Here is a 12,187-nt window from a genome sequence, read left to right on the forward strand (position 1 = left end):
CAGAGTTGAATTTCCTGTGTGAGCATTCAAACAGATTAATCCCAGATCAAAGACAGAGGCTGAAGGGCTAAAAGTCTCTTAAATCATGATCAAACAAACCAAACCCACTCATGATTCTTCACTTTTTACACTTCAGTTTAATGAAATGAAACGTTAGCTGATTCTACACATGTTAATGTTGAGGAATAGGTTATAATATTAAAGAAGCTGCATGCTGGTGATCCTTTATTTATTGCATTATGATTATTGTTTGGTTAGATCTCCCTCTCTTCCTCGGTACAGTCCGTCCAGACAAAAGAAATTACCCTAAACGTGACTGTTTAACTAGTTTCAAGCTGCAGCTTGTGGAAACACTTCATCTACAGCTCAGCTCTGTGTTCTACTGTAGTTTGCAGGAAACTGAGAGCAGGCACTCCGGCTTCATTCAGTCCCGACTGAAAAACATTACAGTAGACCTACTTTAGTCAGGTACCCTGTGGCCTGCGGCAATGCAGCTCAGCTCCCAGCATGCATTTGGACGTGTGTTTACACCTGCATTGTGGCGGCAGTAAACCAGCAGAAGAAATGAACAGGAGCTCAGAGAAAGAATGTCCTTGGAAGTTTGTTAAATGTCTGCAACTTTAAAACTGATGGGTGGAAACTGTTCACCTATGATTAGTGGTTTCACCTGTTGACTTCATTGAACATTGTCCTCTGTGGGCCACCGTAGACGTTGTCTGAGGCCTGTGAGTGAATTCCGTATGAGAACAGTTTTAAAAGGTGATGTACAATAAAACAAATGTCAGTGTTTTTACTCAGAGAAACATGGAGATGACTTCAACTGTCGTCCTTTTGGGACATAAGAAGGGTTATCCAACAAACTATTCAGCTTCCCAACAAAGATGGTGATGGTAAGAAGGTGTTTTATGCAGGATTAATGGGGAAGAACGTAACTGGCTGTGTTCAAGAAAGGACAAGTTTTACAAATAAAGAACGTCATGTGATCATGCAGCCCCACATTTTGAAATCTGCATGCTAAGACTAGTGGGAATATGCGTTCAGTTTTGGACTTTGACGGTGAAAGAATAATATTACAGAGATGGTCGCAGCGGCTTTGCTCATTTTTTTCAGGAATGCCCCGATCACTGATGTGCCTTCAAGTCATGAAATGTCTTGATTTATCAAGCTGTTACTAATTCATGGTGAATTATGAAAAATTAATGGAGGTTTTCTTTTGAATCTGACACTTTTCCTCTCCAAGGAGTAAAATATGACGTCTTTAAAAAGAAAAGCAGTCGACCTTTTGAGGGATTTTAATTGGTATTGGTAATATAACTATAATTGGCTTCAAAATATGTTTGATTTTGTTACATAAGATGTGACCCCATCCTCCCTTGTGTCTTTTCTTCCATGATATTCCTGCAGGCTGAGTGGGTGAGTTTTTGTGACATGTTTTACGCTGCAGACCAGCAGAAGAATAAAAAATAAATTTGAAAAACTTTCAGCCTGGCATGTGGTCAAGTACATTAGTCTGCGGCTAACTGAGAAATTCATCCGTAAAATATTACAATCGCTCCTCTCTCCCCTCAGGAGGAATTTCAGGTAAATGAGCCCACTAAGCGCTGAGTGTTAGTGCCGCTTCCACCTCCGCGTTGAAAGAGATTCCTCAAGCGAAGAGAGGTTTGCACTCAGAAAGAGGAAGCACACGTCAACAAGTCAGCAGCAGATAGTTTAAATTTCAACATTAAGTGTTTTGAATGCCATAATTTACCTCTAATGTCTATTTTCAGCAGGAAAAAACAACTGATAAAGCACGAACAGATAGATGATGTGAGAAAACATCCCTCATGAAGCATTTGGAATTCTGTGAAAAGGCTTCAGCATGTTTTGAGCTCATGATGTAATAATGTTGATTAATGATGTCAGCGTTGTGTTGTTGAATCATTACGGCTTAACGTGATGCAGTTTGATATCAACCACATTATAAAGTTATTAGATAATGAGGATACATTACATCATCAGTTGGCCTTCTTTTAATTTCTACTCGAACCTGAAGACCAAAACTGAAGCTTTCAGGGTGTTTAAATGACTACGAACAATGTTTATTTTACATTTTACACTATAATTTTAATTTTACATTACATTCTTATCTTTTTCCAAATATAATTTTTAGTTCATGTCAGTGTGTTACTGTATGAAAACCATCCAATGCAATGATACAATGACTGTTTTCATTCAGGACAATATCAGGGAAATAACAGATGTCTGCTGAAAAGGTGAAGGGCATTGATTTGATGACGATTAAACCCAGAAGACAGCATCCTTGTCCTACAGTCCTTGAATGCATCAATGGGGGCAGTTATCTTCCAACGCAGTCTCACGGCAGTTCGTCAAATACACACAACTGAATCTATTTGATTATATAGACACAAATTTTGCGCTCAGCACGACTTTCAACAACACGTGATGCACGTGTCAATTTACACTCCAGTCTTTTCAAAATAAAACGATTCAATTAGGTTAAGGAATAGATTGACTTGGTTAGGCTTAAGCAAAAAACTACTTAGTTAGGTTAAGGAAAAGATACGTGGTTCGGGTTAAAATAACACCGTAAGTGTCGTAACTTAAATACGGAAGTTACATGGTAAATAAATCACTTGTTTTTTCATACGGGACACGAACACTGGTCTCCTGGGCAAAAGTCCTGTGTTCTTTGACCCACCCATCCACCCTGACCTCCTCCTTATTTGTATCTCTGTACACAAATCAATACATAAAATGTTGTGACTATTTCACAAACTGCTGTGCGACTGGGCTGGATATCAAAACCATCTCTGCTGGCTTAGAAAACACTGGAGCAAGTGGTGATGTAACACTATCGCCAGTATCGGCAGCTATGGTTAAGGTATGATTATGAGCAGGGAGAGATCATGGCAAACTTCTGTCTCCAGAAAAGTGGATGCCCAGAAATTAGCCTGTACTGTAGGAATATTACATTAATACTGTACAGATTTTTCATATGAGTGAAGCCGAAACCCTTTCCACACCTTGTTTTACTAAATCAGTGAACAAAATGAGCAAATGGTTGGTTTAAAAGATAATTACAAGTAATACGTGTAAATTTGATTGTAACATGAACAGACCTCCTGGATGGTCAGAGTACAGTAGGTGAGATCTGTGTGTAAAGTCTCCATCATTTAGTTTTATAGCGTTTAAAGTATCAATACTTATAAAACAGAAATATGAAAGTTAAAATAATCATAGCGTTAGTTTCCACCTTAAAAATGACACTGGGAGCTCAGGATAATCGATCAAGATGGCATATTTGTTAATGAGTTAATGCTCAGTTATGTAGAAGAAGAAGAGGTTGAAGTGTTTGTTTGTGCAAGTGTGTAAAGGACAGAGTGGTGATTCAAATCTACATCTGCCAGAAAGCACAAGCAGCGTGTGTGTGTGTGTGTGTGTGTGTGTGTGTGTGTGTGTGCGTGTGTTTGTGTGTGTGTGTGTGTGTGTGTTGTGCTGAGCAGCCATTAATTACAAAATGGAGCGCACCTTCACGCGGAGCTGGAAAATGATGACATGCTAGTTTTCAGGCTTAGCCTCGAGGGGAGGGGGGGTGGTAGTAGTAGACAATGTGTGTGTGTGTGTGTGTGTGTGTGTGTGTGTGAAGGTGTTTAGTGTCACTTTCACATCAGTTTGTGTGCATGTGTTTGTTAGCAGAGGAAGAGAAAGAAAACAAAAAAGGAAGGATGAAGAGAAAGATGTGATGAAGAGGAGATGAGAGGGAGAAGAAGAGGACGTGGAGGGAAACAAAACAATTATCCATAAACAGTTTGAAAGAAGAGGAAGAAGGAAGGGAGGAAGACACTGCAGGAGGCAGCAGATAAGGAGAATAAAGGATTATGAACAGTGGAGGAGAAGAAGAAAAGGAAGAGGAGGCAAGAGAGGTGAAGAGGACGAGGGCAGGAGAAAAAGATGATGAAGAGGAGTAACAAGAAGGAGAGGAACATGACGAGAAACCACAAAGAGGAGGAGGAAAAGGAGGCAAGCAAAAGGGAAAAGAGAGAAAGTGGAGAAGTAAAAGGAGGAGAAACATGAACAGGGTTAGCAGATAGAGACAAAAAGGGGATGAGGAACAAAGACAAGAAGAAGAAGAAGAAGAAGAAGACGAAGACGAAGAAGAAAATGAGGCTCCATCTAATTAGATAGAGTTGCAGGTGACTTCAGGCTATAAGACAAAGAGTGTGTGTGTGTGTGTGTGTGTGTGTGTGTTTCAGGCCTGAGGCTGCCTGATAGAGAGAGAGAGGGAGGATTTTCAGCTTATCAGATGACCTTATTGGCAGGGCTGAGGAGGTGTACGTGACAATATAGTGCTAATTGTCAAACTTATCATTTCCTGTCATTTTGTCTCCATCTGCTGCTGAGCTTTCCTCTGCTATGGTGTGAATATTTCATAAATATTGAAAACAGAGATGAACAAAAAGAGGGAAAGAATGGAAGAAAGACTTTCAATTATAATAAATATTAAAGGGAATATAACAACACCATAGAAATACAGCCCCATAAAACACTAAAAAGAACAATAAGGCTCACCATTAGATCACCATGAAATACTTAAAGTAATAATGCACAATAAATGTACCTATAAACTCACTGTAACACAGCAGACACATAACAGCACCATGTAGCATCACTACAGAGCACCACAGATAGATAATGTACACTGTAAACAATTGCTGTTAATTTAAAGCAGGATTTTAACAGTATTAACCTGTTATTGCTAAAAACAGTGCTTTACTGTTAATACAAAAGAAAATTATATTATTAAATTATAACTATAACTATAATGCATTCTTAAAAAACATCACTTTACTGCTGATCAACTGTCTAAAGGATCATCAGTAACAGTTTCATGCAGTATTTGTTGAATTCTGGGACCTGATCTGCTCATGTGAGGCTTGTACATTGTACATGATTGTAAAATCAGTGAATTATCTTTATTGTTCTTCACTCACATGTTGTTCTGGTTTGCATTCTGTGCTTGTAGCCAGCTAGAGACACACATTTTGGGAAAAGTGTCAACAAGTCTATTATAGCCTTTTTCCTAACAAGTGCCTTTAATTGTATTTAGTGTGACTATTCCTATGTAACCTGCTAAGTCTATTCATATAGGCAAAAAATAATGTTTATTAAAATGTATGTAAAAACCTAAATAGTGCATTAAAACAAATCAGTAAGATAATGTAAAAGAAAGGTGAAAGACAGCTATATAATGTATCTTTAAACAGTAAATGAACTGTAAAATACTGTGAAATTAATAAAGTTCAAACTGTGTTTTTCATTAACAGTACAAAGCTTTAAATTTCAGCGACAGTATAATAATGTTAATTTTACAGTAACATAAAGGCAACCCTGCTGCCAGTTCTTTACTGTTATTTTACTGGGAGATTCTTAACAGTGCATGTAGCATCACTACAGAGCACCACAAATAGATAATATAGAGATATAATATAGAGATTTTCACATTGGTGTGCTAAACTAGCCAACACAATGAGCACATGTTGGGTTTAAAAGACAATTAGAAGTAATTAAGTGTAAATGTGATATTAATGTGAACTGACCTCCTGCTGGCTCAGATTAAGTGAGAAGAAGGTGAGGAATAAGAGCTGATGGAGATACTTCTTCTTCTTCCTCCTCTTCTTTTTCCTCGTGTCATTTGCCTTGAAGGTCAAAAAAAGAAAAAAGTAATAAAATAAAAAATCTAAATAAGGTTATTAGCTCCCCAGTCCAATAAGTTTGTAACGGTGACAGATGCGCACACACGCTGGTTTCAGTGCGTCTCTGCTCAGGTCTGCAGGAGGACTGGAGGAGAGCTGCTGTGGCGGATGGGAGTGTGTGACGTCACGGAGAGGGGGCGTGGCCACACACACACACACACACACACACACACACACACACACACACGCACACGCACACGCACACGCAGACTATCCATGTACTGTACTGTTACCCAGCTGCAGCATTGTTCTCCATGTGTGTACTGCCAGTGGTAGTGGTACATTTAACTGCACTACATTTATCTGACAGTTTTAGTTACTTTGCAGATTTAGATTATTAAAGGGACTGTTTGCAACTTTCAGAATGTCTTGTTAACAGCGACACCTGTGGCCATTAAGTCAACGAAAGCCAGCGTCCTGCTGCTCGCGCTTGTGCTCGCTCTACATAGACATGAAGGAGCATCGCTCAAAACAGTGAGGCGACACACGTCAGCTAAAAGCACAATATCACTCTATATTTCAGCTGCTTGGCAGTAATGTTAGCTGACCAGACCAAGGTCTCTCCATGAATCAATGCTGATCCCAGTGTTGGCTTTTCCTGCTTCAGCCCCGCTGCTTCAGCCTCCGGGGCTGAAGCAGGAAAAGAAACGTTATCGCCTCTGACCAGGTGCCGGAGGGAGACACCGGCACCCGGTCGGAGACGATAACGTTTCTCGCTGCGAAGCTCTGTCACTTCACAAGACACGGAAAACCTCTGTTGGTCTGGATGAGCTGCAGCATTTATTTCTGTACAAACGTCAACTGTACATTTACTAGATATTCTCAGAGCTAAAATAACTCTCCTGCAATGTGTAGTGAGCGCGCATGCACGTGTAGAGGTGGAGCGAGACAGCAAGAACGCGCGCGATGTGTAAGTGAAGTCAAGCAGGCAGAGGAGCAGAAACTCCGACGACACGCGAGCGCGCATATTCGAGCATGCATGGGATCCCGACCCGACATATTTATACGTGTAAGAAGTTACAAACAGTCCCTTTAACACAAACTATGAATCAACTAATATGCATTATTATAGGTTAAGCCACCCAGCAGTAAATGGTGCAACTACAATAGCTCCCTCTATTTTGGAATCTTTAAAGGTCAACTGTCAAGACAGCTTGCTATTGGTCAACGGCGAGAATTTGCATGTCAAAATTCACCAAAGTTGAAGTGTGAGCAGAAGTCTCAACTCTTTCCTGTCTCTCCTCTTGCTCCTTTTTTTCCATTTCTTCCTCTATTTGTCAATATCTTGTAATCATTTAAATGGGGAGCGTGCACAGAGGCTTTAAATTCACTCCTGATTTACTTTAAAGGACAAAAACAGGACACACTGCTAATGTCCATCATTAGAGAAAACACAGACAAACTCAACACTGAAATTAAGTCAAATTACACAGCTTTGTTTCCACAAACGGAGCATAAAAGCAGCAAATAAAGGTAATAAAAGCGGCCCTGGAGTCAGTAATGATCAGCACATTGTGTGACTTGAACCGGCTCTATAAATAAAGTTGAGTGGAGCTGCAGGGGAAATGGCTCGTGCAGCAGGACGGTCCTCTGCTAATGAGGCGCTGCTCATTGAGGGTTGGTCATTAAACGCTGTCAGCCAGCTAAAATCCCTCTGCAACTGCTCTGGTCTGGGTAGCACCATCAATGATTAATAATAATAATAACAATAACAGTATCAGGAGCTTTATTTGAAAATGTTTTGTCTTGTGCATGCAAAAAGGATGTGAATTTTACAACAAAATATTCAAAAGCTTTCTAAGTAAAATGCATGAAGATATGATATTACTGTATATGACGGCTCTGTAGCTTTAAACGATAATCACACTGTATAAAAGAGCATAAAAAGGCTGTTTGAGAGTATTGGTTTCTTCCACACTGAGAGAAACAGCTTGCATCAGTGTAATAGACCTTCCTCTTTCATCTCATTGACAAAACCCACCGTAACGATCTGTCCTCTTCGCTGTATGAAGCTGCTGTCAGCGCAGAGCGGGGAAGTTGTTCTGGAGCTCACAACGACTCCAAGAGACGACAAGAGGAAGACAAAATGTCTCGAAATGAGCTCAGAACTGGGAGAGAAGATGCCCTGATTTATTAATGACTGCTTTACAACAATGAGTGAAATCTCTGTCTACTTTGGCATTTAAGTCACATATATTTGCTGTTTATATACATTTAAAGGCTTATTTTCAGTCACAACAAACCGTGTCCAGGGCCGAGCTTAAGCTTTGCAGCTGTCACCCTGCAGAGTCAGAAAGTCCTGACCTCTGTTACTTTCTTTGCATCATGTGTTTGACCTGTTTGCCGTTTTAAACTGCACAGTCGGCTGAAACTTCATATTAATTTATCTAAATCCAGCAAAAAAAAAAAATTGCCACACTTCCTCAAATACTTAACGGTCATACACTCGTAGCTATACCTATTCATAGACATCCCATAAAATCAATTTGTATGTAATCCACGTATTCGTGACGCAGAACGTATAAAGAGCGACAAACGCTGCGTAAGGAGGTGGTCGGGGTGGATGGGTGAGTCCAAAAACACTGGACTTTCGCCCAGGAGACACTGTTCGTATCCCGTGTGAGACCAGAACTCCACGTTGATTTATTTGTCATGTAATACAGAGTTATTTTAACCCAAACTACAATCTTTTCCTAAACCTAACCAAGTAGTTTTGATGAAGAACGAAGTTTATTTTGAACAGACTGGAACGGAAATTGACACGTGCGTCACGTGTTGCTGTCACGTTCCAACGGTACTTACAACTCGGAAACTTTAATTATATATATTAAATATATAGTCATATAAATAACTCTGATATGACATGAACACAACATCAGTGATGTGTTTTGTTTTTTATTTGTGTGAGAAAAAAAGATCCAGCCGTCATATCCTCCTCCTGGCTGCATCCTAACGCCCCCCCAATCTCTCTGCAACAACTCCGTGTCCAGTGTGAGTCTTTGTTGTCTCGATGCAATGAACCAGTCGTAACCAGTCACTGCTGGAAGGCATTCATAGTTTAGCACTCAGCTGATCCCATAAAAAGTGACAGAGGTAGTTGTGTGAAATATGAAAAAGAGAGCTTGAGACTACTCACTGTGTCCCTCTGAATCCACCATCACTTTAAGATGCCTGAACACAATGACCTGAAAGAATACGCAGCCAGAGCTGAGAGAAAACTTTACTTCCTGTTCCACTAAGGAAAGTTGTAAAATGTAGAGCTCTGCCACACATGCTGCAGTTTGTGCTCCCCCTCATGGCCATGCCTCAGGGAGCTTTTTAAGGCAGCAACCGAAGTTTCCAACCAAGCAGCTAATTAGACCAACCGGCAACAGCTGGAAAGAGGCAACAGGAGAGGAATTAAAAAGCATCGTCCTACTTATCACGTCAAAATCACTCCTTTCCTTCCTATAGACAACTTATTTCTATCACTTTTCCTCCATGTTATTTGTATTTGAATAAATGCTCTCAACAGACTGAACTCAACCAACACCAAAGGTGAAAAAGTCTTCAGTGTTTTTGTTATTGATTTGTTCTTTTCTTATTCAGCTCATGCTTTGTGTTGGACTCAGACGGTTCAATCCCATCCCAAAAGCTGTGATGATGAATGCTACAGTCGCTTCAGAAAAGTGATTTATGTGTCCGCCCTGCACATGCTTTCTCATTGTGCTCCGTCAGGGGCCGAGGGGCTTATGATGGATATCTGTAAGGCCACTTATGAAGTGACTGGAGATCAGTGCTGGGCTCTGACATCCATCCAGAGTCACCGTGGTCCTGCACTTTTACAAAGAGATTTCTCAAACCGTCTCATTCTGAGGAGACCACCAGCTAAATCAAACAGGCTGACGTTTTCATTTATTTCACATGACGAAAAGCCTGATGCAGTTCAACAGACCAAATCTGAAGCATTTACTGCACAGTGCATTAATCACTAATGTCTTTGTTGTAGATTTGTTTTATAAATTTACTCCAAAACTGTCTCCCCTTGAAATCATGTCCTCCATCTTTAGCATGAAAATATATAATCTCCATCTCAAAGTCAGGAAGACCACAACATGTGGCTGAAGAGTTAGTAAGTTTGTCAAATTTATGTTTCCAATCAAAATCTTTACAGCAGTTCAAGGAGCATAATCACTTCTTTCCCTGGAAGACTCTTATTGTGTGTGAAGTAAACAGTTAGTTAGTTGATTGATTAAAGTCATTCATCAAAGGTAAATATTCTCTGCTTCCAGCTTCTTAAATGTGAAGATTTGCTGCTTTTCTCTGGTTGTGAATGAGGTTTTCTTACTTCTGGAACATGCTAACATGAGGTCATTAGTAAACCAAAGTTGTGGACAGGTTTGAACTGATGGTAGTTGGGAGGATTTATCCTCTGAGGAATGGCAATGCATCCAATAGTTGTAATCCTTTTTATTATATTTTAATCATATTAGCACAGATATATTTTTACAGTGTTGCTGCTGTTGTGCACCGATGTCTCTGCAGGATGACGATTGTTACAATCATCAACATTTCTCTTCATTTTCCTGCAAATATCTTGATATTTGCAACGTAAGATACTGTTTAGAACCTCACAAGAGCAGTTTGTATTTTAATACGTGTACATGAAGCAGATTTCAAGAAGACAAAGAGTGAACCCTAAAGTCTGAGAAGCAGACTCCTCCTGAGAACACAAGAAGCAGGGGGTTTGTATAAAGAGGTAAATGTTTTTAGTTGAACACGACTCAGTCTGAGCGGCCGTTGCTGCCCCGAAGTTCAGCTCTTATTAGAGGCTCAGACTGGATTCGACGCGTCTATTCATCTGGGCTGAATGGGAACTGTGGGATCTGAAAAGGACCCCCCTCTATTCACTGCTTTATCACGGACCCTCGCTATCAGCCCAGCTCGCTTTGCATCAGAATAACTGAGCGTTTGCTTGTCAGCCAGGTTGGTTATGGGAAGAGACGCCAGGAATTTATTTCAGATGCTGCCTGAATGCAAATACAGGAATTCCTGTGAATTTGTTCTCTGAGAATCAGATCTGCCATTATGCTCTTTAAATAAACTACTTGTCAGCTGAGGAACATTTGTAAACTGCTATGAACATAATAATGGTATAATAACTATTAGTGGCATTAGGGATGATACAAAAACACTAAAGTACAATCAAATCACAGTAATCTGCATTAGTGGTGTGAAGGTGAAAGGTCTAGAGGGGAAAAAACAGGACAATTCAGTATACTGTAAGTTTTTTCCTGAGAGAACAGGAGACTTCTTCTTCCTCTTCTCCCCATGTCTCTTTCTCTCGCCTCCATCTGTCCATTCAGAACATCTCCACACTTGAGGCTGCGCAACCTATTCACGGGAAATTACTTATTCATAATTTCCTCAGTTGTAGCAGCAGGAAAAGGCCATGGATTAGCTGCTGTATCTTCAGGCACACACACACACACACACACACACACACACGCACGCACACGCACACACACACACACACACACACACACACACACACACACACACACCTGGAATCTACAGCCTCTTCAGCATTTTTAGGATTTATTGTTAATTCCTGATGATAAATGTATAAAATTTGCATTCATGCAAACCTTAAATCACCACAGTAATCCTGTGGAGGTTTGGTCAATGGTCAGTTTTCCGGTTGTCTGTCTACAGCGTTTTGGCCTGTTGTGTTGTGGCATGCTGCAGGTTTATTCCACACTGAGACCTCGATCAGAGAAACCCACTTTGACAACACGATGGAACCGAATGATGCTACTTTCTGAAGGGCGGCCTTCAAATCCGTAAATCCTCAAATCCCTGGATACTAAATGATTACCATTTATCCAACTGCAGCATTCATCTTGTGCTGCTCTTACCCAGAGAAAGTTAGCAGAAAGGATTCAGAGTTTGGCTCAAGGACACTCAGACGGGATTCAGGATGATCAACAGAGGGTAATGGTCTCTTCCCTTCACAGGTCAGTGTTTTGGCAGATGATATAAATTCATCTTGTAAGATGAAAATGAGGGATGTCTGTTATTGATGAGGTCAAGTCTTTTATAGCTCACTCAATTCAAATTTCACTCCGAATAGTTTCCTGAAAATAGACAGAATGACCTTGTAAATGGCCATTTTAGATGCAGTACTTTACTTAATAGTATTTTTTTTCTATAGATAGATATACTGTATATCCTACATTTATGAATGACTCAGCTTTTACTGCTTCCACAGCAGAGTGAAGCTTTACATAATCCTTGTTTGTCTTCAGACAAGTTCAGACTCTCTCTTAACATCATTGTCAGACAACTCCTTCAAAATCCATATTTCCAAATATAAATGATCCATGTCAATGATCTTATTTCTGATCTTATTTATTATTAACTAAGTTTTACTTGATCATATTTCATTATTA

General features: G+C 40.0%; 1 protein-coding gene across 2 annotated transcripts in view; it reads right to left on the reverse strand.

Annotated features, from left to right (window-relative positions):
- The window catches only part of LOC119483375 (SH3 domain-binding protein 4-A-like), a 25,853-nt gene extending 16,690 nt beyond the window's left edge, over positions 1–9,163 (reverse strand). Inside the window, exon 1 of one of the 2 annotated variants that reach the window (XM_037761429.1) lies at positions 8,893–9,163. The gene's annotated coding sequence lies outside the window, so the exon portion shown is untranslated. Of the gene's footprint in view, positions 1–5,600; positions 5,859–8,892 lie in introns of those variants that run through there. The other variant, XM_037761428.1, reaches the window with a different exon arrangement.
- Positions 9,164–12,187: the final 3,024 nt, after the last annotated feature.

The sequence above is a fragment of the Sebastes umbrosus genome, chromosome 24 (genome assembly GCF_015220745.1).
Source record: "Sebastes umbrosus isolate fSebUmb1 chromosome 24, fSebUmb1.pri, whole genome shotgun sequence".
Lineage (NCBI taxonomy): Eukaryota > Metazoa > Chordata > Actinopteri > Perciformes > Sebastidae > Sebastes > Sebastes umbrosus.